Source organism: Heliangelus exortis, chromosome 12, assembly GCF_036169615.1.
Source record: "Heliangelus exortis chromosome 12, bHelExo1.hap1, whole genome shotgun sequence".
Classification (NCBI taxonomy): Eukaryota; Metazoa; Chordata; class Aves; order Apodiformes; family Trochilidae; genus Heliangelus; species Heliangelus exortis.
The window spans coordinates 3,329,335-3,356,199 of NC_092433.1; the positions used below are offsets into that span (position 1 = coordinate 3,329,335).

At 43.8% G+C, this 26,865-nt stretch overlaps 1 protein-coding gene across 13 annotated transcripts in view; it reads right to left on the reverse strand.

Moving 5' to 3' along the window:
- The window catches only part of IQSEC1 (IQ motif and Sec7 domain ArfGEF 1), a 326,891-nt gene that overhangs the window by 86,925 nt on the left and 213,101 nt on the right, over positions 1 to 26,865 (reverse strand). Inside the window, exon 1 of one of the 13 annotated variants that reach the window (XM_071755450.1) lies at positions 15,671 to 15,935. The exons of the other annotated variants lie outside the window; for them this stretch is intronic. The gene's annotated coding sequence lies outside the window, so the exon portion shown is untranslated. Of the gene's footprint in view, positions 1 to 15,670; positions 15,936 to 26,865 lie in introns of those variants that run through there. 13 annotated transcript variants of the gene reach the window in all.

Here is a 26,865-nt window from a genome sequence, read left to right on the forward strand (position 1 = left end):
GGGCTTTGCTTTGGAAAATCTCAGCCATGATGCCCAAGTCTAGATGGAACTGTGGTGGTTTTTTAGTTTGGTTTGATTTGTTTTCTGCAAAGAGTTGGAATAAAGTTTTCCCACAGATAAAACACAATCATGTTTCTCTCCTTTCCACTCTCCAGCCTCCCAGGCTGCAGTAGCAGGTGAAACTAAAGCACATTTTTCCATCCCTGAGCTAGAAACTTGGCTTCTCCAGCTCCTTCAAGGCCAGTGAAGGCCAAGACCACAACTCTCTCCTGAGGCTGGGAACTAGAAATAACCTGACTGGTTCAATAACCTGACTCACTTCTAGAATCACCAACTCTTTTGGGAAAAAGACTCCCCCCCCTTCCTCCTGCACACAGCTACTGTAATTATGCACTGACATTTGAAAATTCATGTATACATGCTTTTCTGTTTGGGTATTTCTTTACATATATAGCAATCAAGTCCCCAGAGCAAAGATGTCAATGCTACCAGATTTGGACACAAAGAAACAGGACCAGAACCATTCAAAATGAGCCACAGCAGCTTTTCCTTTGTGCTCACTGCAGCCCAAAGAGCACTAACCATGCAAGGGCTGTCCCTCACCAGATAAACCCAGAAAACTAACTCCAAGTAATATATCATTAGTCTCATTTTCACTTCTAAGATCTAACCTGAGGTATTATCAGGAATAAAGAATCTGTCAGTTAGGAACAGAATTTCCTAGCCTGGATATCATCAAAATCTTAATTCTGCCCTGCCCTGCCAGAGGCAGTGGGGATGGGGGGGCAGGGACAGCCCTCTGGTGATGCACAGGTGACTCCCAGGTCACTCCCAGCCAACATTCCCACTGGCTAAATGTAAAGGTATCCCAAAAAGTACTAAAAATGTAACTCGTTAAGAAGAATACTGCCAGCACTTCAGGGATAACTGATGTCATTTTTAATCACAAAGACTATTTATTTCTTTATTCTAACTAACATGAGGTGTGGGGTTTGTGTTTGGTTTATTTTTTTATGTCACTTAACATGAGTTGAGAACTAACAGCACAGAAAGAAGAAGCCAGCATGAAAGAAAGAGCCAATACAGGCTGTGACAGAAAGCAAGCCTCATAAAAAGCAAAGCCTTTCAGATGAAACAGGACTAAAGAAAATTCTTCTATGTAATCAAAGTGCCACTCTCTGCCTAGGCCAACTCCTGCATCATCAGCAGTAAATTCCTGCTGCTTTGACAGATAATCATATGCTGTCATATCACCTGCATCAACAAAGTCTCTTCAGGTATTTTCTGAACCAGTAAATAAACAACAACACAACTTAATTCTCAGGTATAAACATGCAGGCAAGAGGAAGATGAATTGCATATTGTGCTATTAAACTCTTTACGTACAATTTGTAGTTAATTGCCTTTCATGGGGGAAGAAAATATATAAATGCCTCCCATCTAGCTCCACACTAGCTTCCCAAGCTGTAATTGCTTAATCAAACTGGGATCAGAGGCTAATGAGAATCTCCAGCACTGCATTTGACAACAGCAGCTCAGCAGAGGTGTTCAGGTTTTATCATTTTCTTTGCTGCAGGCCAAGAGTTAGAGGGAGGGAGAGCCTTCTGTCTGCTGTTTCTTATTAAATGCTGGGGCCATCATGATGCCAGAGCAACACCAGAGAGGCCTTGCAGTCCTTTTTCAACTCCGTAAGGCAGCTTACACTTATTTCCTAAACAGAAGAATTTAGGTAGGTGGGAATGGTGTTTTAACAAATAAATTCATTGTAGAGTATGAAGACTGTATTTATGAGAGGATACATTATTCATGCTCCAGAATCCAGTTGGATCTTTTGCTCCAGTCACTTCAGCACAGCAGAAAATGCCAAAGTGTTTCATCTGGGTTCTAGAAACTGCTGAAGCTACCCAGAGACTTCTTGGCCCTGAATTGCCTATGGTGTTATGCTTAAATCTTTAAAGAGTAAATAACCCTTTATTGATTAAATTCCTTTTAAAATAGTATTTTAGTCCCTTGATTTTGTGGGTGTATATATAATTTTGCAGACATGCATTATATGGGTTTTTTCCCTCCCCTCTCTGCTCTCAAACCCCAAGGGTGAGGCAGATGAGACAGCAGTGAGAGGTGGGATGGAACAGGATTTTTAAATTATGCTACAATTGACTTGAAAGCAGCATGCAAAATAGTAACCTTACAGCAGCTGAAAGGTCTGTAATGAATACCAAAGGAAAAACATTTACTCCTGAATTTTCACTCCAGCAGGTGCCCAGAATGCTGCTGTGCAGTCACGGCCTATCCATGATAATGGAGAGAGAAAAAAAAAAAAATTACAAGGCAACCAATCTCCACAATTTGTGTTGCATTATCTTCCCATTTCAGGACAGGCACTGCAGGGGACTCTTTGGTTATTTTTAGAAATGTACTTATGCTAACATATTCTGTTTTACCCTGTGTGTATATACACAAGTATCTTCTAGCTCTCAACAGCTCTTCACCTTTATCAATTGCTCCTCTTCCACAGGCTATGAGGCTGTCATTACTCCAGGTCATGTTTATTTTCAGGTCAAGTTTCCTGCTGTAATAAGTACATCCTACTTTCTGTAGCAGTTTTATATTAGCAATCTGCTTCCATTACCTCCAAAACAAGCTGTAAAAATGCATTTGAAAGCCCTCCCTTCAAATTTATTACAATGTGGGTATATAGGCTGGAATAAAAACTGGGCAAGTTCTCTTCTCTCCTGCTTTCTGGGAGGAACAATAAAGCTGCCCAGTCCCCTGCATGACTCTATTTAGTGGTTTTTGTGATACCCAGTGCAGGATGCACTCCTGTTTTACAGCCCAGCACAAGAAGGACTGGATGGTCTGGGGACATGGCCACTGGCACATGTCAGCCCATTCAGAAAGAGCCAATCTGAGTAAAACTGAAATCTCTTCTATTCTTTGCCCTTACTCTCCATCCCTGGTCCATGAAATAAACTCTGGGGGAGCCAACTCATGATGCAAGGGAAGAAAGGTTACTTCTCTGCTTCCTTTCTGGGGCCTCCTCTCTTCTCTACACCTAACTTTGTATTTCACCATGCCAAGAGAGGGGGACATGGGACAATTCAGGCACCTGCCAGGAGCAAAGGTCTCACCGTGTGAAAGACAGTGGCCCTTTCACCCCATGCTGATGTGGGAAGCTGCTCCAGGCTTGGAGAGCTGCAAGAACTGAGGCTCCTCCACAGGGAAGGCAGCTGCACAAGTAGATGTCCACCCAACAAGAGCCTGCAGGAATTTTAGGCATCAGGAACCAAAACTTAAACCCTTCTGCCTTGAAGTCATGACTGAAATGATCAGACTCACGTGCAGTGGAAGATGCAGAGCTCTGGTGCCTGAGTGTCCAGAGCAAACCCAAACCCACCCTGAACACCCTGTGGCACACCCCAAGCCTAACCCTGCTGTGCTGATGAATCACCTGATTTAACCTCACTACAGCAGCTGCCTGCCACACTGGGCTGCTCCAGCAGCTTTTCAGAGGTATTTTGAAAGGGCTCCTCCAAGCCAGAGGTCATCCTCAACTTGTTATGCAAGAGGCCCACAAATAACTCCTTCAGCCCTGTCCTGAGGATCAGCCACGTTCAGCTGGACACTCGGTGCTTAAGCCTCACCAAGCAGCAGAGTGGACAAGGCATTCCCCAGACATGCTGACAGGAGCCACCCTAACACGTAAGCTTTCAGCAAACCCCAAATGCCCACTCTGTAGCAGGCCTCAGAGTCATTACAGCAGCTTCATGTTCAGTTGTCATGAAATGGCAGCTCGCTGGATGGAAAACAGGCAGGGTGGCATTTTAGTCTTATTGCAAGTGACAGGTCAGGGTCAGCAGCTGGGCACAGCTGAGGGGAACCACAGGGAGGATTCCACAGCACTGGCAATAAACACAGCTCTGCTGCACATTCCAGCAGAAGGAGGGAAGGCAAGGTTAAGCTTTCAGCGAGTAAGAGGGGTGTTAATCTTGACTGCCTGTCCATACCTCCATGGTTAAGTATTGCAGAGCCACAGAAGCACCAATTATATTTCAGTTTAACTCCCTCTCTTGCTTCTGCCCTTCTGTGTGCTGGAAAACACAACGCAGGAAATAATTTGTATTCACTGTCAGAAAGGCCCCAAAAGGCTCAGAAGCTGGGAGATGCAACCTGGCTAGGAGAAAATTGTTCATATTCATGAGGGAATTGTAATCGTGGCTCTTTCACACAAACTAATACAGAGTCTGTCTGCTGAGACTGCAAGGAACAAATAGACTCTGAGAATATTGTTCTAAATTTATAGAATTAAAAGAATGCTCAGCATTAAGTTAGGATTACATCACCACTGAACAGCCAACAGGTCACTTCTCTGGGTGGTGGTGATCTCAGTCACAAAACTCACTACTCCGCCCTGTTTTGGCAAATAAAAATAAGCAGTTGTTTGGAGCATTTTATGAATATTGAAAATATTCCTCATACTCAGGTTAAATATTTCTCTTTTTTTCTGGCAAAAATGAAAAGAAAAAGACTTTTGGTTATTACAAAAATGCACTCCAGGCCCTCTAAGGATGATTCAGTGCCTGGAAACAGTTTCTGAAGCCTTATTGAAAGGGATCAAACCTGTTCTTGTAAAGTCTTGCTTCAGAAGAACTCTATATCAAGATATACAGATAGGGTTTTTTTCCAACCAGAAATTCCTTAATCTTAATTTAAAGGTCCAGAAACATGCAGTGCTCTTGGCAGTCGAACACCATGGATATTTTTACTCAAAGAAATGCCTCTTAATTGTTATAGAAAGAGTCTTGGCATCTATAGCAGAGCATACAGCAGGAGCTAAAATTAATATTACACTTAAGAGGAACTGCCTGGTGGCTCCTCCATGCTGACAACACAACTATGCCATTTGCGGGTGGAAGGTAAACTCTGGTTTAACATTAATTATCTCATGGAGGAGTCAGCTCTGCAAATGAAGTCAGATGACTTGTCCTGGTGTGGAGCCTCATCCCAAGTCTCTGCCTGACAACCCCATCTCCCTGGCAAGGTCTGGGCAGCTCTCACTGGCCACACTCTGTCTGAGATCTCTGGGCTTGTAGGGTTTGGCGTGACCTCTGTGGCGTTCTGCAAGATGCCACTGAAATATTTCAACTTGAAAGCCAGACATGTCTGTACAATTACAGTGTCTGTTCCCCAGAAAGCAGCCTTTGCGGGGTGCTGGCAGGCAGGGACTTGAGGCCACCCTGGCCAGGCAGCCCCAGCAGTGTCCCTGTCCCCAGCACCTGCCCTGCTCAGCTACACTGCTGCAGGTACAGCCCCAGCTGGGCAGAGGGGACCTGCTCTCCGTTTCCAGATCAGAAAAGGCTCCAAAGTCATTACATGAACAGTCTCAGCTGGACAGACTCCATCTCCCCTGGGATTAGGCAGGGGCTGCTCAGGTTGGAATTGTCAGAATTTGGCAGATGAAGGTCAAATTCAGAGAAGGGCGTCAGATACTTCACAGACATAATTCAGTGTCACAGAAATGCCTCCCAGAGCTGTTCTGCTGCTCTTCAGCTAATAGGATGGCTATTTAAAGATAGCAAGCTCTTTGCAGTGCTCCTATCATTTTGAACAGGACTGCTGTCTGACCAGCTTTGGTCACAGATTTTTCTATTCTTATTTAGGGAACAGAGATCATCTAGTTATTTCTGCACAACTGAATAGATCAATTAAAATATTCATTTCCATTACTTCTCATTCACCAGAAAACTTCCAGACAGAGTGCCTATCAGAACCAAAGGCAGCACCATGCTCAGGAAGTGACAAATAGTCTGGTATTAAGTCCCTTGAATATTTTCTTTCCACTTCATGCTCACAAGCCTTTATTTCTTTTACATTACCAATCACCAGCAGTCTCTGCTCTGTGCTCTCTGGCCACAGTCACCAATTTGTTTCTCCATGGTGAGACAGTACTTTGAAAAGTACAACCAGGCAGAACAAGCCCCTCCATTAAGTGTTCCAGGTGCATGAGAACAGGCAAGAATTCTTTTTTCTAGGAACTGAAGGAATTAGAACACACCATATTTTAGCTGTGAAAGATCACACAATTACACTTCAGAGATCTAGGTAAGTGTGGGAGAAGCCCATAACGTTACCTCAGAACTTCACTGTTGTTGATATTACACAACTTGAAAAACATATTTAGAGGTAAAACCCATGAAGTATCACACAGCAAGTCTAAATTTTCCTTCCTGCAGGAATGGCAACTTCAGCATTTCCTGACAGACTGTACCTGAGGGCTCTGGGACATCAGAGAGGTGACTGACAGAGCTCTCTGCAGACTCCTGGGCTGCAGGTTCCTCACTGCTCTGGATCAAAGACATCACAGCTCACTCCTGCCAATATGGTGCTGCAAGTGTGCCCCTGTGGTAGAGATCCTGAAACTTTCTCCAGTCCCCAGTGTGACTTCTCCCTGGGCTGGTGCCACCAGAGCAAGCAGCAGCACCTTCCCCAGGTGGAGAGATGGAAGGACAGACACCCAGCTATTTCCCTGCAGCTATTTTAACACAGTAGAGGGGGTGAAGTTCAGACCAGTGCTAGTGGTAAACTATTCATCTCTTCTCAGCTTCTTGCTTTTCCCTTAAATTACCATCTCTGGTTGCTTAAGCCTATCCTTGAGATCAAAAAACCACAGGCAACACCTTCAAGGGAAGAATCAAGCACATTAAACTCAATCCTGAAAATCTCAGGTGACAGAAGTTATGAAGTTAACAGCTCAAACCTGAGGAGCAGAAAACCTCTATCAGCCCAGGAACTGATGGACACAAGCTTGAGAGCATCTCACTGGGCTCTCCATGGAGGCAACTGCATAAAAACTGGTCCTACATATGAGCTATGTATGAGAAGGTATTTTTTCTCTGATATCTCACAGTAACTTCATCATAGTATGATTAAAAAATGCTAAATGCCTGTGAGAGTTATTGTTTGCATTTGCTGGCATGATCATAATGAATTTTACTAAGATGCAATGATGGAGAGGGCAGGGGAAACAGGTCCCTAGAAAGCCAATGTACTGCTGGAAAACACAGCAACCAAGGATCAGGGACCATGAACATGGCACATGTGCAGATGACCCCAAAATCACCATATTCCCAGGTTTTCAGAAGCTTTTAGAAAAAAATTGTCGGCACACCAGGTATTTTTTTCACCCAATAAACTGTATTTCCAGAAAAAAAATCTTACTTTTTAAATATCTGAAAGCATGGGAAAAGAATAAAACCCAATCTGTGCCTATAATGCTAGGTGCATATACTTTAAAAAGAAAAAAAGTTTATGGGAAGAGTTAATATTTGTTTTACCACATCTGGCCCACCATTTTACATTCCACAACTTGTTGTTCCATGTAGCCAAGCTCTGCTAGATCCACGTGTCTGTATTTAATACAAAGCACCCAGACAATCACTAGACAGTTCGTGATTTTGAAAGACAGAATTTACTCAATTCCATTCTAATTTCTATTGTGTATTAAAGTGCTTAGAGTGTGAGCCTTGCTAAGAGATGACAGAATATCATTATGCAGTAATTCAAATGCTTTAAAGGCTGCAAAGAAACCTCTACTGCAATGACAGGCCTTATGAAGTGCTTAGAAATGCTGCTTCATCCATTCCAGATGGGTTTAGGATAAGAAAGTTCATATAATAAGATCATTTATTTACAGCACATAGACTAACCTTTAAACTATTTCTGTAATCATATTATCCAGAATTGGATAAGAATTGCAGCATCAGTATCACATGGCCTGAGCTGAGATTTTTTCAGTTTTTTATGAGAAGCAGAAAGCCAGGGAGGACACCCTTCTCATGCAAGATGGCACCGTTCTTATCCACCGGCCTCCTGTCAACCTGTCTGAAATTCTTTAGCAAGATTGAACATCAGCTTCCCTTCAAAACACTAAGCTCAGGAAAGGGGAACCAGCTTGACTTAGTGTTCATGTGCCAAGATAACTAAAAATGTCAGAGGACACAAATATTTTAAAAGACTGGGTAAACACATCCTAAGCGGGTGGCTCACTTTTCCTAGATTGTTCAAATACCCTCACCTTTTTTTTCCCCCCCATAAGAAACCCAACTTAAAATAAAATCTATTCAGTGGCACAACTCTCCTGCAATCACAAGCACACAGCTGCTCTCCAAGATGTAATTTGGTCAGATCACATTTGGCTACCAGCAGATGGTGTTTCTTTTCAGTGTTTGTTTCTTGTTGCCTGTGACCATGTTCTTACCATGGCCCGTGTAGCACCCACTGCCTCTGCAAAGCATCAGTCAGCTCCAAGTGGGATTGAGCCCTGTTTTGATCAGAGAGCCAACCTATGGTTCAGCCATCTAGGCACCAAACATCATACACCCTTTTACCCACTGAAGTCTGAGCAACAGACGAGGGAGGCAGCAGCACTGTAACAATAAACCAAGGCTGACAGTTCCCCAGCTTTCATCCAGTGAATGCAACTCTTCCCATCACAGTTTGTCCCACTCCAGTATCAAAGTTGAGGCCTGAAGGATCCTATGATATTCATTAAGATATCCTTCTGAAACTTATCTGTCAATATTGTGTTAATCTTAGTTTTGAATGCTGCTTTCCCTTTTATAGAGAAATAGTTTTCAAACAGAAACAAATAAACAAATAAAAGTCAACTTTCACCATTTGTACTTCCACTGTATGCTGCAGTTTATATTCTCAGGAGAGATAAGACATGATCTTTTCCCAAGCTTCAAAAATAGTAATGACAGTCATGGACACAAGTGTACTATGGAGACCAGATGAAGAGACAAATTTGGCTGTTTGCAATACAATTAAAATCAAAGGCTACATCTACAAAAAACTCTATTCATTTTCTGGTTTGGTTCACAAAGTAGATTGCTTCAGGAAACTCTCTTTGGCTTCCAGGAACCTGCTTATCTAGGTAGAAGCAGCTGGGCAATTTTGCCAGGTGCTGAAACTTCTTGCAGTGGGTAGAACTATTCAGATCAGATATTGTGAGCAGAAGAATATGTAAAAGGATGATGTAATAGGACCCAGGAGATAGCACAGAAGACACAGCATTCAGACAAAAAAATTGGAGTTTGCAAGAGCAGAAAGCTTGCAAAGCAAACATAAGGAGTAACTCATGCACAAGTGTTTCAGATTCTGGTACTGCCCTGACCTCAAGCACCAGTGATGCTGATGCTCAGATGCAAGCTAGAGAACACTTCTGGTATTGATATGCAAACATGCACACCAGGCATCTTGCTTTATTTCAGACTTCCTAGATCTGACAGTGCTGGAGCAAACAGCTTGTACCCGGACGCAGAAACCTCAGCAGCAATGTGAATTGCTTGGGTTTTGTTCCTTTTGCATGCTAATACTTTGTGTTCTCCAAGAGCTGTGACAGCTACTTCAGTCACTTCTGCTGATGTCTGAGCTCTGGACTGAAGCAGAATTTGCACATTATCTCCTCTGTGGGTTTTCTTATCTTTAAAAAAAAAAAAAGAATTTGTGCAAAGGCTACACCGGAAAGCCAAACAGAGCTGGGCTTTTGTTCAGCCCCCTGTAGAAACGAGGACAAGAACAAAATGAGAGCTCTTGCTCCTGTAAAGGCTGCAGGGTGTGGGCAGCTGGGCCACAGCCCTCCGGTCAGAGCTGCTGCCTGGCTGCACACAGGAGCCCTGCAGCCCCTGCCCTGGTCTGCACTGCTGCACACACAGGCACCAGCACTCTGGGGAAGCATCTGGGGAAGAAACAAAGTTCTCCGCAATTCTCTTCCTTTTCTGCCCTGCTGTCTACTTCAGACACATCTGAAATATGAGATTTGTGTTATTAAACGTGCCCGGGCTGAATGAGATGTGGGCACTGGCATGGAAACTGCCCCTGGGCAGCAGCAGCTGATCCCCTGAGCACCCACATGCTGCAGGGATCCTCTCCGGGCAACACAATCCCTCTCTGGGCTCCCTCTCTGGGCTTTTCCCGGGGTGAAGGTGGCAGGGGCAGTGCTGGGGGGTGGTGCTGGGCAGGACCTCGCTGGGCTGCAGAATTTCTGCAGTGTGATTGTGTGGAGATGAACAGAACAGGCAAGCAAACAGCACTGGTAAGCTATAAAGTTCAGTGGAAGCACTGGGGTGAGGTGAAGTGACAAAGCAAATGGTGTGACAGAGGAGTCCCATGACAACAGGGCTCCCGGTAACACATAAACAGGAAGGGGAGGAAGTGAAACTTTAACCCTGCAATCATTTTCTTTGGCTTATTTCCCTCCCAGCCGACTTTCCATACTGCTTTTAGCAGCCTAATGCTCCTGCCACTCCAACCTCCCCGCAATGCTTTCGAATCTCACGTGTGCCCGTGACTGAAAAGCAGAAGAGCACAGAGAAGCCCCTGGGTGGGACACAAGCACTGCAAACAGGGCCTCCCTCTGCCCTCCCCTTCCCCATCTCAGCAGTTCTCTTACTGATAATGCAATGGTTTAGTTTTCCAGGAGCCTAATCATCCCGTTAGTCAAGAGATAAAAAACATTATGGTTATACTAACACGTCCTGAATACAGTATCCAACTGGTAAGATCTTATTACCAGGAAATATTTTCCCCTGGCCCTCCACTGGAATGGAGCATGTCAGCTCACTCTGGCACCGGTTATCAAACAAGGAAAAAGAGAGCAGTGTTTAAAAGGCAAGATATTTTTCCTCCCCTTTTGGAACTGAAGCCAAGAATCCTGTGTGTGTGAAGCCCCACGAAGGGGCACACAGCTGAACCAACACCCTTGCTCACACACTCTGAGTAACAAAGGCACAGCAGCACCACAGGCCATTTCTCAAGCTCCATCCTTTGATCCCTGTGTTCCCCTCTGCTGACTGCTGCCTTCAAGACTATCTCAAATGATTCTAATCTTGGCTTAAATCTTAGGAAAATACTGCTGGAGTACACAACATCAGTATTAAGCTACCTGCCTCAAGCCTGAACAGGTCACCATAATTACCCCCTTGCCTCCCAAGAAGTTGGGTTTTCTCCCCCTTATCCTCCAACAGAATTGCCTCCTAACTGTGCTGCTTAGCCCTTGTCCAGCTGATGCTTTTTAATCCACAAAGTGGACCTCAGCACTACTTAGGAAAACTGGAAAGACTGAGAACTACATTATCATGATTTTCCTTTTTCTGTTTGTCTGCAACTATTACTTGTTTCCACTACTTTGACTCAGTGCTCAGTGCTGAAAGTTCAAGATGGTTCAGCTTTGTTTCCCCTGCATTTTAGTAACAGATAGAAGAGTGAGATTCAGGAAGTTGTGGTGTTATGTACAACATGATTATACCCATTTAAACAATGCTGTCAATTCAGCCCTGCCCGCAAGACCTGAGACATGGTTTCATTAGAAAAGAACTAAAGATGTTTGCCAAACTCTGTGTTCTGAGACGTCCAACGTACGCGGCATGGACACACACACAAAAATCATACTTCAAAAAGATTTGTTTCTCTGTCTGATTGTTCATGCAGATGAAATTGATATTGCCTAATGCTCCAAGCAGCTGAAGATTTCTAGAATCCAACTCTGCCTCTAATATCAGCCTTCCTCTGCAGCTGAACAAACCATTCTCTCCCTTCCTCTCCCTCAGTCTTTCCATCTGGAAAAATGAAGACGTTTGCATCTGCCCTGTGGGTGCCTGTGCTGTGCATATAAATCAGTTAATGTTTATAAAAACCATCTGAAGTTATGTATTTCTGATGTCATGCATTTATTTATATTTGTGGCACAAAACAAAATACATCAACCCCCTCAAGCTCACTTCATTAGGGAGCTGAGCCAGAGTCCATGACACTCAGTTTTCTTAAGGTTATGGCAGGGGTGCTTCATGCCTGATATTAAATATGAGGGAGTTCTCCCTCCAGCTCAAGATGAACATCTCCCCTCTATCACAGGAGAAAAAATTATAGCAAAAGGCAGCAGATTCAGCTCTCCTCCCCATTCCTCAAACCATGTCCTAATGATGGAGCTCTGACTGCCAGCTCCCACATCAGCACTTCCCACTGCAGGATGCTGCTGCTCACCAGCCTGGGAAAACCCTTGGGTAGCACCATCTTGGTACACCTCAGCTTCACACTGGCCCCATTACACAATCAAGCTTTCTAACACAGTGGCTAAAACATTACTGAACTCCAGGCTGCTCGGTCTTCACAGGTATAAGGCCTTTTTTTTTTTTCTGCTGTTTTTTTTGTTTGTTTTTTTTTTACAGAAAACTTTTAAAAAATTAGGATCCTCAAACTGAATTTCAGCAGGATTTTTCACCTTGGCAAGTGAGGCTGTTTGAGGAAGCAGCCAGCTGTGCTGCTGTTCTTGTAAGAGGCACAGATGTATAGTTCTGTCTTGCTGAAAAGCAAGTATTTTTTTAAAAAGCTGTTTGCTTTTTTCCCTTTTGTCTCCTTTCTCATGCTTCAGGAGGTGATTTAACTTACCAAGTGGCATAGCACAGCAGCCTGATAACCTTCTAGAGTTGGACAAATCCAACATTTCTGTTTCTGAAGGAATCCCCTCTAACCTGGGAGAATTCTCAAATCCAGACTCCTCTCTCTCTCCTGAAAAATGTGAATTTCCTTCAGTGCTTTGAAGCACTCTTGAGGACTAAGCATTGAGGAAGCAGTAATGTCAAAGCAGAATCACAAAATCACAGCTTGGTGATTAGATCATTCATCTTTAGATCATCCAGTTCCAACCTCCTGCTGCTACACCAGGCTGCTCCAAGCCCCATTCAGGTCTCAGGAGATCAACATGGCAGCTCTATCAATTACCTGCTTAAACTTCCAGCTCCCTCCCTGTCCTCACTTTGGATGCAATTCTTCTTGTAGCAGGTAAGAGTCTGAAAAACCTCCTGGCTGTCCATGCAATCCCCAGGTCACTTTGGTACCCACTCCCCACCCTCAGGGCAGCAGCCTCACACCCCCTGCTCCCCCTCAGCCTCCTTTGTCCCCAGCAGCTTGAGGGGGATGCTGAACAGTCTCACACATCCCTCAGCACTGCAGCAACCTACCAGGGCCCTCCCTGCACACTGAAGCAAAACAAGTATTTACATTTAAAAAAAAAAAATTAATAAATTAAACTTGTTTATACAGTAATGAAAAAATGCTCCAGCTTCATGCAGCTGCTGATGCACTGTTTGCCCTTCACCAGCACTGTTTCCAACTGGCAACTGTGTATATGTAAAAGAAGGGGTTTATTGCTTTACTGCTGTTCAGCATGGGGGCCATTCACTTTTTACTAGAGTTCCTCTGGCATAAAGAGCATGACTTGACTAGTAATGAGACAAGACTTGCCTCTCTACTCTCTATAAAAATAATGATTTCATCGAGAAGGACCCCCCAGACCCCTCCTTCTGTGTACTGAATAAGAAACTTCTACATCCAGAGTACCCAATCTTTACTGCCTGAGGTTACTGCAAGACCAAAACCAGAAAGGTTCTGGATCTTCCAACATGTAATCATGGATATAACTCCAAGCACAAATACTTCAATGCTAATGAAGCTGTGCAATTATAAATTCAAGACCCATACTTTTTTCTTATGCTGCAAAATGGTATCTCGTTTTCATTTAATTTAGAAAAAAAATGGTTGAAGTTACTTATTTCAGAAAAAAGAATTAGGAAAAAAAACCTAGATTAAGGACTCGAAATGGTACAATGTTTAGAATTAGAAGATAATTTGGTAAAAGAAAAAGTAATTTTTAGTTATATTTAGCAGTATTTTCCTCAAGCACTTAAAAACCCCACCATGAACCAGAGTTTCTCATTTGCTGGCTGTACCCACAGATGCTGCACACTGACTTGCTCCAAGGGGAGCAGCCCAGGGTTCAGGAGCCCAGCACATACCCAGGCAGCCACTGCCCCAAGCTCTGGACTGCTGGGGAGAGGGCAGAGCCTCACATCCCCCTCTGCTCCTGCTGGGCTGCTCCTGGGGGGAGCAGGAGCCTTTGGGCTTACAGGGAGCCAAGGTGAATGCTTCTGCCTGTGACCTTCTCCAAGTGCCAAAGGCTCTCACCCCCAAGCACACTTTAATCCACTGATGCACCATGACTGACACCTCTCAGTCTGCCTAAAGAAATTCTCTATTTAGGCATCAGCCTCATTCAACCCCCTGAAACCTGATGTGTCCAAGGGACTTTCACAACACACAAAACTTAGATCCAAATTTACTGCCTTTGTATCATCCCTAGCTATTCCACAGCAGAGACACAGTGCTGACATTGGTGTCAATGAGCATTTGGTAAGTCAAAGTATTTTACATTGTGTTCATAAAAAATCCCATTAACCAGCAACCTGGCCACGAATTTGAACTTTAACAAGGCTTGTGGCTTAGAGGTATTTTCATTCCTTTGCTTCCAGCTGTATGTAGACATCTAAAGACCCATAAGGCCACTATCTCCATCTCAAAGTACTGCATAAGAGCTGACTTGGGGGACAAGCAGCACAAACAGCTTTGGTTTTTAACCAGGGATCTCACAACTTCCTGCCCTGGTGGCAGCTCCAATTTCTGCTTTGCTTATTCTAACCATTCATCAGCTCTGACAGAACACAGGCACACCAAATCCAAAGCAGTTTAAGGTAACTGGTACTTGCAAAAAATAGCCATGATTAATACCCCATTTAAAAAAAAAAAAAAAAAAAAAAAAAAGGATAATAATCTGCTACCATTAATCTAGTATCTTTTAAATCCAGCGACACTGGCAGGAATTAACAAATCTGTTTTAAAAAAATATTAAGCCCAAGAAATGCATTACATCTACTCATCTACTCAGAGGTATTAAAAAACAAACTGACCCCCAAACTCCCAGCTCCTCTCTCTGTCCCCAGGCTCCAGCTCTCCCTTACATAAGCCCAGAACACCTCTGCACCCAGGCCAGCCCCAGGCTCTGCTCTGGGAACTCTGCTGGGATTCTATTCCCATGGCTCTCTGATGAATCCCCACATTCCTGTGCACAAGACAGACATGAGACTGGTTTTTTAAAACCCAAAACATACCCCTGGTTTGCATGGAAACCCCTCCTTTAACAACTGCATAGGCTGCATGTCATTTAACAGAAGGATCTTCCTTTCCCGAAACATTCTGCTCCCTCTGCTGTAAGATTGTTTATTGTTCTGATGATTCATTTAAAAGCAGATACATGGAGGGGAATAAATATATGCAGCAACAAAATACAAAATAACAGAAATTCACCAGAAGGGAATGAAGGGGGGGGGGGGCTCAAAGTCTTGATCGACTAAATGCAAATAAGAAACCTGAACCTACAGCCTGGAATCGATGCTGGCGATCTACATAACACAGCACATCAGCTCCCATGATTAACAGGCTTATTTTTTTGTGGAGAACTTGCTGTGCATTTATAAGGATGAAACCTGACTTTCCATTATTTCTAGCAGGTTAAGTGGATAGCTTTGCCCTGAAAAGGCTGCTTCCCTATCATTTTCAAGAAAGCAAAATCTTTCTGTACCACTACTTCAGGCATAACACAAAGCTACACGATTAGCAAACGTCATCTGCTGCACCTCGTTTGCCTCCCCCCCTGCCCGACACACGCACAAACAGAATTTATTAACATTTCCCTCCCTATTAGCCCCATCCCTTAGATCATCAGCTGTGTGGCAAAGCTCCTGCTGCAGCAACTTCCTGCACTGCATCATTCACCTACCTCTGACTTCATTGTTCCACGGGCCACGAAGAAATAAAACGCAAGGCGCAGGTGGAGCTGTGACAGTTTCCCTTTGCGGTGCCTGTGCGGGCAGAGCGGAGCGGAGCGGAGCAGAGGAGGTGCTGGAGGAGGGAGCTGGGTCAGAGCCCGGTTCTGGAGCGGGGCCGCCCAGGGCTCTGCGCTGCCTGATGCGCTGAACTCAGCAGCAAACGCTCCCCGCGTCGCCGCGATGGGCCGGACCCGGGAGCTTCTTTCTGCTCAGCAGCTTTCAGACCTGGCTGCAGGCTGAGCCCTGCCCCAGCCGGAGGGCGATGCTGGCTGGCGAGCAGCCGCAAGGCAAGGGCACTGCCCCTCGCAGCGGATCGGGCAGCTCCGGCAGCAGATGTTGCGGGAGGAGGAGGAGGAGGAGGATGCCACGTCTGCTTCCCCAGAATTACATCACTTTCTAAATTCAACACCGATGCACAGGTAACATTCGGCTCCTAGAATGCTCAGCCCAAAATGCCAACTTACAACTCAAAAGCTGGAGAGATGCATAAGCACCAAAAGGCTATAGCATAACTTCTATGCTCAAGCAGAATGCATTTTACCTTCTAATCATAATTTTAGCCGTGATTTTTTTTCCCCTCGGATTATCCTCTCACACATCACTGAAGCAGACACAGTATCTATCAGCCTCTGAGCTCCCAGGGTATTTCTTGAACTCTGCCCATTGCCTCTCTCAGACTTTTTCCTGTCACTGAAGTGCAGCTCTTCCTGACTGTATCAACATGGACAGGCGCTCAGCACCTTTCACTGAAAGATTTATTGCTCAGGCTTCTCCAGCCTTCAAAGGAAACAATTTTTCCCCATCTCTACTTTTCTGCAGAAGTATGTCCTTTAACACTGAAATGCTGTTACTGGGGCATCCTCAATACATTTTGAAAGAAAACCCAAAGCATGGGCTTTATTGCTGCTGTATCTCTGTGCAGGGCAGCCCAAAGTAGTTCATGTTTTAAAATCATAAATTACGTAAAAAAACCAATATTGTTTACACTGTTTTCATCTAACTCATTAAGCTTGAGCTAAGCTTTTACTCAAGTTCATGTTCTCTGTAGAATAACCTCAGAACAGACAATTACTGCCAAGCCACCCTCAATGAATGCTCACGAGTTGCCATGGTTCAAACAGCAGCAAACTGCAGACACATAATTAAAAAAAAAACCCTAAACCAGGATCTGTTCCACCAAATGCCAGATTTTTTCCACTGTTTTGCCAGAGGCTTTGAAATCCCTTGGAACAGTTACTTTCTGAACAAATTTTTTCAATTACCTTTCTGGAGTTTTGCATCCAGATGCAGTGGTAGGTCAGGAGCTTTAAATTAGCAGTGTAATAAACAGAAATAATACAGGAATTTCTACACACAGCTTTTCCTGCCTGAGAGATACCTGCATGGCAAGTGCTGTGATGCTGCTATCTGACTGCTTAACACCACTGGCTGAAGTAGCCTGAGAGATAAGGACCTATCCCTGCCCCTCCTGGGGAGGGAAATGCTCCAGGTTCAACTGAACTGAACTTGGAGCCCAAGGCTTTTTACAATCTTTCTCCCAGGTCTTCAGAGCTCCTGTGTACTGCTTCACTTCTTATTCACCAAACTCTGAGCAGAGAGTGACTTCATTCCATGTGATCAGTTTCCTGGGACAGTACCACTGATGGTCACTGTCAGAGCCTGGCAGCAGGGTCTGGGCACTCCCCCTCCCCTGGGTACCTCCCCTCTGATGGGGACCCAGGGACTCACTCCTCCCCACACACTTCCTTGGATCTCTCCAAGCTCTGGGTTCACCTCTGCAGGGCTGCATGAGGAGGGTGCTTGTTATGAGACAGGAACAGTGTGTTCAAAGGGCTGGAGTGCTGACACATGTTTTTGGACAAATTCCTTCTGCAGCCAAGTGAGCTGACTGCAGAGTGATGGCTGGGAGCCCTCAGTATGTTCCCAATGTGTAAACACGGCCAGACACAAACCTTAGGAAGCAAATTCAACCCTGACAGGACACAGAAGGACTAAAAGGCTGTGCCAACATGCCTGTGAGTTGGGCTCCCATCTCATTTTCTCCATCATTCCTTCAGCACAAGACCAAGATTTCCACTGCAACCAGGACCTCTGGGCTGCCTCCCTACAGGAGATTGTTCAGTGAGACGACTGTTCAGAGAGAGACATTTCTCAGCTTATTTCTGCACAAACGTGACCTGTGACAGTTTCCTTGCCATATGATCCCATCAAGATCTCTGTAATGTAATTTACCATTAAACAACAGAAAGCTTTCTCTTCTCAAGGTCAAAACATACACACAACCCAAAGCCTTATGCAGAGCTTCCCAGTCAGTGGAGGATCATGCAGGCTAAGGAACCTCCTGTGCCCAGGCCTTGCATGACTGCCTTTGGCATGGCTTTCAAGTACAGAGGTAAAAAAAGAACAGGGGGAAAAAAAAAAAACCCAACAAACCTAAATTCAAAACCTAAAACCCACACCAGAATTCCTTAAAAGCTTGCTTCAGCTTTCCCTGTGGAAAAGCTGGAGATAATTTCCACTCCCTTTTGTTAAACACTTCTGAGATTCTCAATGCAAAGATGCAGAATAAGTGCAGAATTTGGTTGAAATGCATACTTGAAAGAACAGTTTATATTCCTCTCACAACAATAGAATAAAAAAAGACTACCAAGCTTGCATGCTTCAAGGCCGGCTGGAGCCAGAAAGAAATCTGGTGTGGGGCTGCCTAATGACCTGCGTGGAGACCAACTGGGGGAGGCCTTCATCCTTCTGCTCTGTCAGACATCAGGAGCCACAAGTCTGATCAGTTCTGCACTCTGGGAACAGCTCTGTTCCTTTGTGGTATTTTTAATGCACTGCTGAAGTTGTTTTGGGAGAGGGAGGAGGCCACCATTTCCTAAGAGTTAATTTGCTTTTCCTCATGTTTTCTACTTGAAGCTTCCTCATAGTTCAGTGACCCCAGCCTATTTTAAAGCTCAGCAGTTGTGATGACACTATGAGGATTTTGACCTTCAGGAGACAGAAAATGTCATAATGTGGAGCTCAGAGACCTGGGATTAGGCACAGATGCATGAGAAAAGCACTTGGAGCATGAGGGAGCCAAAAAGGGCTCTGTGGTCCCTCTGTGAAAAAGGAGCATGTACAGAGACACTGGTAAAAGCTGTGAGCAAGATCTTGCAGTGAGTGGTTTGCTCTGACATAGCAGCATTTACTCCTCTTACATGAGCTATAACTCCAGCACCTTCTCAGGTAAGTCTCCCTGAAAGTCAAAGCAGAAAAAGCTCAAGACCACATAATTCTGATCCTACTTTTCTTTACCTCTGTAAAGTCAGGGAATACTCATCTGCACAATTTACCCTTATCCTAAACCAGACCCTTAGGCAAGCTGAAGTGCCAGGAATTTTGCCTTGAACGGATGCAGACTGCAACGTGCAGCTTACAGGGCATTAATCCTCACTGCATCGTGCATCCTTTCTCCATTTGGACTTGTGGACCCTAATGTATGTAAATCCTTTCAGACCTGACAGCAAAGTCCTTGCTGTAGAGAATTATATACAAACTATTCTAAGTGAAGCTGAAACAGCAGTGGATCCTCTGCTGACTCCCAACAGCAGTGATACATTTTCCCCAGCAAATAATGCAGAAGTAGCAGATGAGGTATAACTGCATTCTAAATTTGCAAAGCAAACCAAGGACTGTTTTAAACAACTACTTACACAAAAATACTTGAGTCACTTAAACTTTTTGATTCTAGGAATCTACTCTGCATGTTTCCTGTGCTTTTTGGCATAATTCTGCACAGTTCTCACTTCTCGTAGTGAGAAGTCACCTCTGGGACTGCGGAAGGCGCCAGATGGGCAGTGGTGGTTCTGCTGAGCTGCTGAACAAAATCCAGACATAAGCCCTCCTGCCACTGCCTCAGGCACGCACACACACACACACAACTCACTGCATGCTCCTTTGGATTATAACGTGGGCAGCAATTCCAAGTTCTTCCCCAACAGGAACACCTTTTAAAAGCACTGAGGGTCTGCGAGCAGCCTGGTGAGCCCAGGGCCTGCTGTGTCACCACTGCTGCCCCCACCTGTCCTGCACCACGCAGGCAAAAAGAGACCAACCCATTCCAACACCCAACACTTGTTTTCTTGGGAAAAATTAGTTTTGAATGTAGGATCATCATCAAACATTGGCTGGGTCCCCCACACAAGTGGCACTGCAGTGATTGGCCTCTAAGTTACTATGAAGGGGACAGATTTGAGGTAAAGCACAGGGTTTGCTGGCTCTAGCCCCTGACAGGGATGTTTCTTTAGCTCATAAAACTGCAAAAGGACTTGGCATCCTCATAAATCCATAAAATCTTCCCTATACATTACACAAAGCATATTAACACAGGCAGCAGCATTACCTGGTAGGTGCAACAATTATAGCCGTGAAGAGTTATAGGAGGGAAACTAAACCACAGAGTACTGTATTTTGATTGCCATTTTTCACCATCATCTTCTACAATTGAATTTTGAAGATAATTTCAACCCAAACTCATTCTGTTCTGGATTACTGACTGTCCAGACAGAGCTGAAGGTAACCTGTGTGTGCTGTCACACACTGTGATTCCAACTGAGAACACTGGAGGTAAGAGATGACTTGGAGATGGTTTGAAACAGGACAGAGCAGTTCCAGCTGTGTTGCTGGCAATAATTCAGCCCTAGCTATGGAGACAGAAAAGGGGATCAAGTAAGGTGATTTCAGTGGTGCTGCCTGTGAGAACAGCAATGAATCCCATGCAGGGACACCTGCCCAGGCAGTCTGCACAGAGGAGAAACTGCTGGGAAAGGAATCAAAACTGCAGCAACTCCTTGCTTCATGCAAACCAACATCTCTGGGGAAACAGAGAAAAATGTGTACTGCTCCTTGTATTTTTAGTTTTCAATCTGGCCATTTTAGCTGCAGAAGTAGTAGTAGAGACCAGACTTCAAACCAGGTGCTGGGGGGTGCAGCCATCAGCCCCAGGAAGGCTGCAGGGAGCTGTGCTGCTGAAGGTGCCTCTGGACCTGGCTCTGCCCTCCTGAGGGCTGAGGTTCTACCTCAGTGAAACCTCTGCTGCAGGCAGGGACTCTTGTGGTGCTAGGACACCTGACACAGGGTAAAACAACTTGGAAGCACACAGAACAAGGTGCTGACCATTACAACAGCTGACTGAAGGAGGCAATAGCTTTTATTCAGGTCTGTATTTCAGAGGTGGGGAAACCGAGGCAAAAAAACCCCACCTCAGCCAGTGGCAAGAATTTTGGTTAAAAATATAGAATAGAGCACATCCCGTTCTTTCATTAAAAATAAACCACTAACAAGTAGTATGGCTTCAAATGCTGAACAGCCTCAGCAGTCTGGCAGCAGAATAATGTTGAGTTTGTACCCTGCCCTCCTCATATATATTAATAAATACATTTGTAAAGACACTCGGTCACCTGCAGTGCATGGTAAGGATGATGAGGTGGGACATTTCTCATGTACAGAATGATCCTTGCCCCCAGTGTTTGGAACAATATTCCCTTTCCAGAGGAAGAGATCAGTTTGTCCATTTATGGGTAAAGCCACTGGCTTGCTTAGTTGGAGGCTGTCACAGTCACTTGTAACATTATCATTGTTGGCTTTGGAGAGACACTTTTTGTCATTTTGCTGTAATTTATTTGATATATGTTCATTTCTTTAGTGATGCAGTCTCAGCTACACTGTTCTTATTTCCCAATGGGAAGCATAACTGCTGGCAGGGTATCCATTTCAGGGTGGGTAAGAGACAATGAAGACAAGCCTGACTGCAGTCATTACACACTGGGATCAGAGTAATCATAAATAAACCAAAACTGCCCAAGATTAATACCAATTCTGTAGCAATATAATTTGTAAGATAAAGCAGACTTTATCAGTATACTTGATATATATATCAAATATATTTAAATATATGCATCAAATAGTTATCTGATACCATTCTCCAGGCAGTATAAGTTTAAATTGGGATCTAACAGTTAGGTACTTACATCTGACTGAATGCAAGCAGACTGTGTTTCTATTTTTCCAAGTCTTTAGCAAGGATTTAACCTCTTGTTCTTTGTTGATTTCTACTCAGTTCTTTTGTACTGAGACCAATCAGCCTCAGTCAACCATTCCTCCTCCCTCACTTATCTCCCCACTGAAGGGTAACTCCATAAACTCTCTCTCCACCTCTGGGATCACGGGATGTTTTACAGACCCTGATCCAGTGCTGAGGTTCTGCAAATCTGAGCAGTATAGTTTAAATTGGGATCTAACAGTTAGGTACCTACATCTGACTGAATGCAAGCAGACTGTGTTTCTATTTTTCCAAGTCTTTAGCAAGGATTTAACCTCTTGAGCTCCCCACCTTGCACCTGACTGTGCCACAGAGCTCATTAACACTAAAACCCCAGAGGATTTTTCACTGTCACTTCTCCCCGGTGCCTCTTCCATTCTTGCTACTTCTGCCTTCTCACCAGGTGCTTCCCTGTCACCATTCATTTGCTCCCTGCTCCTTGTGCCTTCTCCTCAGGGCTTTTAGAGGATTCCCATCAACATTTCTTACAGGTCCTGCACCTTAAGTGCTCCCCAAGAACTGAAGTTATTGCTGCTGCTACTGATATCCTTTGATTTTTCCTCTCACTGGAATTAACAATCTTGGCAACTAAGTTTGGAACTGATTATTGTTAGGCTTTACTTCACAAGTGAAAGAGGAGTTTGATTTTAGCTACATAACAACACAAGAAAATGTCAGGTTAATCCCCTTGTGCCTTGCTTACAGAAATAAGCCTCAAGAGAACAAGGTGAACTGGAGGCCTTATCCCTATTTCCAGTTATTTCCTTTTTTATTTTTTTCTTCTACACCTACAAAAACAAAAGAGTAAAATCTAGACTTAGTTTAGGTCAACTACAGATACAACTATAGCTTGTTGAGGTTCCCCAGCACCATTGTTAATTTGGATCTCCTTAGAACTTGTCTGAAATTCAAGTTACTGCAGAACCTGTATCCCATGGATATACAATCATGACTGCTATAAAATTTTAATAGTCAACTGTGACTAAATGAGACAAGAATATTACAAAGAATGAGGCTCATAATAAAATCCATTATCCAAGGCCCAATTTGCAAAAAGCAGCTCATCTCTTCCATGCAGGGAACATCACTCTGACTTAACAAGTTTTTGAATTTGAACCATTCCAATTTCCCTTTCTGTTGTTGAGATTTTCAGTGTTTTTCTTTTCTAAAAACTGATTTGTTTCGAAATAGGAAGCTCACACTGCCCTTTAAAAAAAAAAAGTGCAACAGAGATTCTTGTTTCATTACAAACAGCATTACCTCTGTATACAAGTGGAGCATTTGGGTATTTGGAAGACAACAGTCAAGCCACCTAGGATAAATTAAATATTCTGTTGTGGCTTTATTTTGGGTGGTTTTTTATTATATGTATATTAAAGGCAGGACACATCAGTCTTCTGGGGGGTAACATCAATTTTATCCCAGCAGGTGACTGATGAGAAGCACAGTCCTTCTGTCTACTCAACCTCAAAACTTTGCAGACACCATTTACTTTGCTGGACAATTATTTGGATTGCCTGACTTGACCAAAGGCTCATGTAGTTCAAGGAAAACACATTACCTAAAAGATAAATATTTTTAAGAAAATATTTTCCAGACAAGGCAGAAGAGGTGCAGGAGTGCTAACACTGTAACTCATCTCCTGCTGGCCTGGTTGAGCTCCTGCAAGCTGGCATGGATCAGGCAGCTGTTCTAGCTGAAGAAATACCTCCCTTCCCTCTTCCTTTTCTCCATCCTCACCTTCCTGCTCACACACAGCACAGCACAGGACCCAGAGCTGCTTGGTGGAGGAGGCAGAGCCCTTTGAAACCTGCGTCACACTCTGACATCTCTTGCCAAAGAGCAATCATCAGCCAGCCACAGAGCCAGAAATAGAACTCGTGTCTCTTGACTTTCAATCCTTGCTATAATGATTAATTTTTACTCATTTTAAATAGCTTTAAATAACCCCTTTTCTCCTCCTAGGAAGTAGAGATGCTGTCTTTCCCTCTTCACAAAAAGGAAAAGCTGGAGAAATAGAGCTAAATAAATTCATAAAAAGTATCAATATTTGAAAAGTATTCAGTATTCAGTAGAAACTTCTTACTGCCTAAAATTGCATACAGACTGCTCACCAAGCTGCATTGCCCCTCCTTTCAGAAACAGACCTTCATGTGCCTAACAGCACATACAAGTTATGATGTACAAGTTATTTTTACAAATCTCTGAGGTTCAGTGAATTGTAATTAAAAACTATTAGAAAACTTGTCAAGAAAAGGATATTTCCATCACGAGCAAAGCTATCTAAGAGACACATAAACCAGGTATTTAAAGTGCTCCTTCCTTCACCAGAACCCTTTGTGGTTTCTGGCTGATGGCTCCTCTTCCCCTGCCTTCCCAAAAGCTTAACACAAGAACCTGATTTCTCATTTTTCAATGGTTCCCTTACATACAACAATACATTGAAGGACTCAGTGTAGGGAATCAAAGACCACACAGTAGATAAAATAGCATGGCTTTAGCAACAGAATCTATGTTTACAAATGCAGAGGTGACAGTAAAGTACAAAAAGTGTCATTTCCTTCTGGAATCAATACAGTTGTAGCTTGCAGAGTGATCAAAAAGCTCTCTGTCTTGCCATGGACTCTGTGGTGGGGCTGGTAGGCAAATTAAGCAGAGAGGTGGCATGTGGCCCAGAGGCCATTAGCCTGGTACCCTTTCTGGACAACAGTTTGAAGGGTAAGAAAGGGAAAGAGATTGTCACACATCTACAAACACACAGCAGTCCTATGAATTCTTACAGAAACCACAGCAGCCACAAACTGTACCTAAAGACATTTCTGAGTTCAATGGATGCATCTGTATATGCATGGAAGTTAAACGTGGGCTCTGCAGATGGAAAGATTTTCATTAAACTATTCAAAATAAACAGCACAAAAGGCCATTGGTGTGATTACCCAGAACACCTAGTGACCCACTTGTTTCCTAATGACAGTGTTTGGCTGCTCTTTGAAGTGTTCCTCTCCACTAGAAAACCCTTGGAAGGGTTCAGAACATCAGCAGAAACTCTTTCAAGAACAGAGTCCAGCAGCAGTTGTCATGCATGTTCTGTGCTAATGCTAAGCACCGTCTCCTTAGGTAACAGATGTATTGGTGCAAAAGACCAAATTAATAATATCTAAAGTTCTTCAAGACCCCATTTCGTAAAATTTATTTAAAGCAAAGAATTAAAGATTGCATTTCTAAACACATGCATGAACATATATATAGCTTTAGGACTTGTACTCCTATTGTACTGCCCTGGCAGAGATCCCACAGCACTAAAAATCTGAGAGAAACAGATAAAGCAGAATAATATTCTACAGGGATCTTAAGGGGTATTACTTGGTACCATTACTGGAAGCACCAAACTAGTAGCTGTTAAAATTCCATGCTGTAGGGAAGGGCTTGTTTCTTTTTTCAATATAATTGTCAATCCAAGATGAAGAGATATAAGGAAAAGCAAGCTAGGCATTAAAAAACTCTCCAGATATTCATGTCAGGCTGGCAGGAGGCTGGCAAGCAACCATTCCGTTGGAAGCCACAGAAGACTGTGTGGGTTTCATCTGTCTGTCACCTGCATCTACTTCTCCAGCAAGACACTTGCAGCAAGTGGCTCCCCCTGGCACTGCTGGCTGCTGCTTCTGGGAATTCACTGCCATGCCTGCTCTTCAGCAATGTGCTTCTGGAAACAAAGGGGAGTTCTCTGCTAAAATAACTGCACTGGCTTTCCAGTTAAAGGTAAAATCCAGTTTAAAGGTAAAATCCAACCTTGCCCTGGGTGCAAAGAAGTCCTCTTTGGGTGCCTGAAGGAATGGAAAGCTGCTCTGGCAACTGTGACCTGCACAAGATTGGCTCACTGAGTCTGACAGCCCTGAAAAAGGGTGAGCATTGCTTTTTCAGTGCATGCTGGTGGGGTGAGCATATGGCCTAGAAATGAAAAAGTTTTGGCACACCAAGAAATGTGCACAAATTGGAACTAAATTAAGATAGAAATAAAAAGATTTCTAGCTCTCTGAGCAGCAAAACTCTGGAAAATGACAGCATTATGAGAAGAAAACACACAATATGCTTGCCTGAAGCAGAAGAGATTAGTGTTGATAGCCCTAAAACTCCCATTTCAGTCTTACCTTCCTGTAATGGCTGCTGCTTTCAATGGGCATTACTCACTCAGCAGCATTTTTTGCTATGGATTCATTGTTCCAAGTGTCAGGAACAGGCTGGGTCTCAGCAAGCATCCCTCAGCCTCCTCCTAGCAACAGGGGGAAGGGCTGGGGCAAGACTTCGGGTCTCTTGGACCTCCCAGGTCCACATGAGTTTAGCACAGAGTGGGGCACACAGGTTCCCCTTCCTGCCCCCCCAAAAGCCCCTTTTCCCATAAATGCCTCGTGCAGCATCATGCCTTGCCTGCAGGACCAGACTCCACGAGGTCTCCCAGTGCACCAGGAAAAACAAAGCATGAACTTGGACAGGGGATAGAGATGGAGGTGTTGCTAAAAAATTTCCAGTACATTTTTTTAAGAGAAAATGTAGACATTAATGACTCCAGAGCTGTAGCACTCTTTCTAAAGGAGTAAATGCTCTGCAAATAAATATCAGCAAGTACAACAAATGGGACAGGAAGAATAACACCTTTTCTATTTCTCTTTTGAGAAAAGTGTACTTTATAGTCTCTCAGTCCAGCATACACACACCACACACACACAGGTTTCCCCAACTGTTATACTGATTAAAAAGATCAATTCCTTGGACTGATCTGTTAGAAATTAACATTTTATTGTTCTACCAGTCCTTTCTTCCTAAAATTGTTTTAAAGAAACTTGGTGGTGTACATAAATTCAGTAAGCTCCTAAAGAAAGGCCCTAACTTGCCTTTGTACATTTATCTGTATCTGGGTTTATGCACATCCTCAGAGCTTTGCTGAACCAATTAAAAATGCTGGATCATGACAAACACTTGAGATACCCAGCAAATGGGAATTTATTCTTGTTTTGGACTCGGGTCAGCTTTAAAACCCACTCCTATTAACATGCCAAATATCCAGGA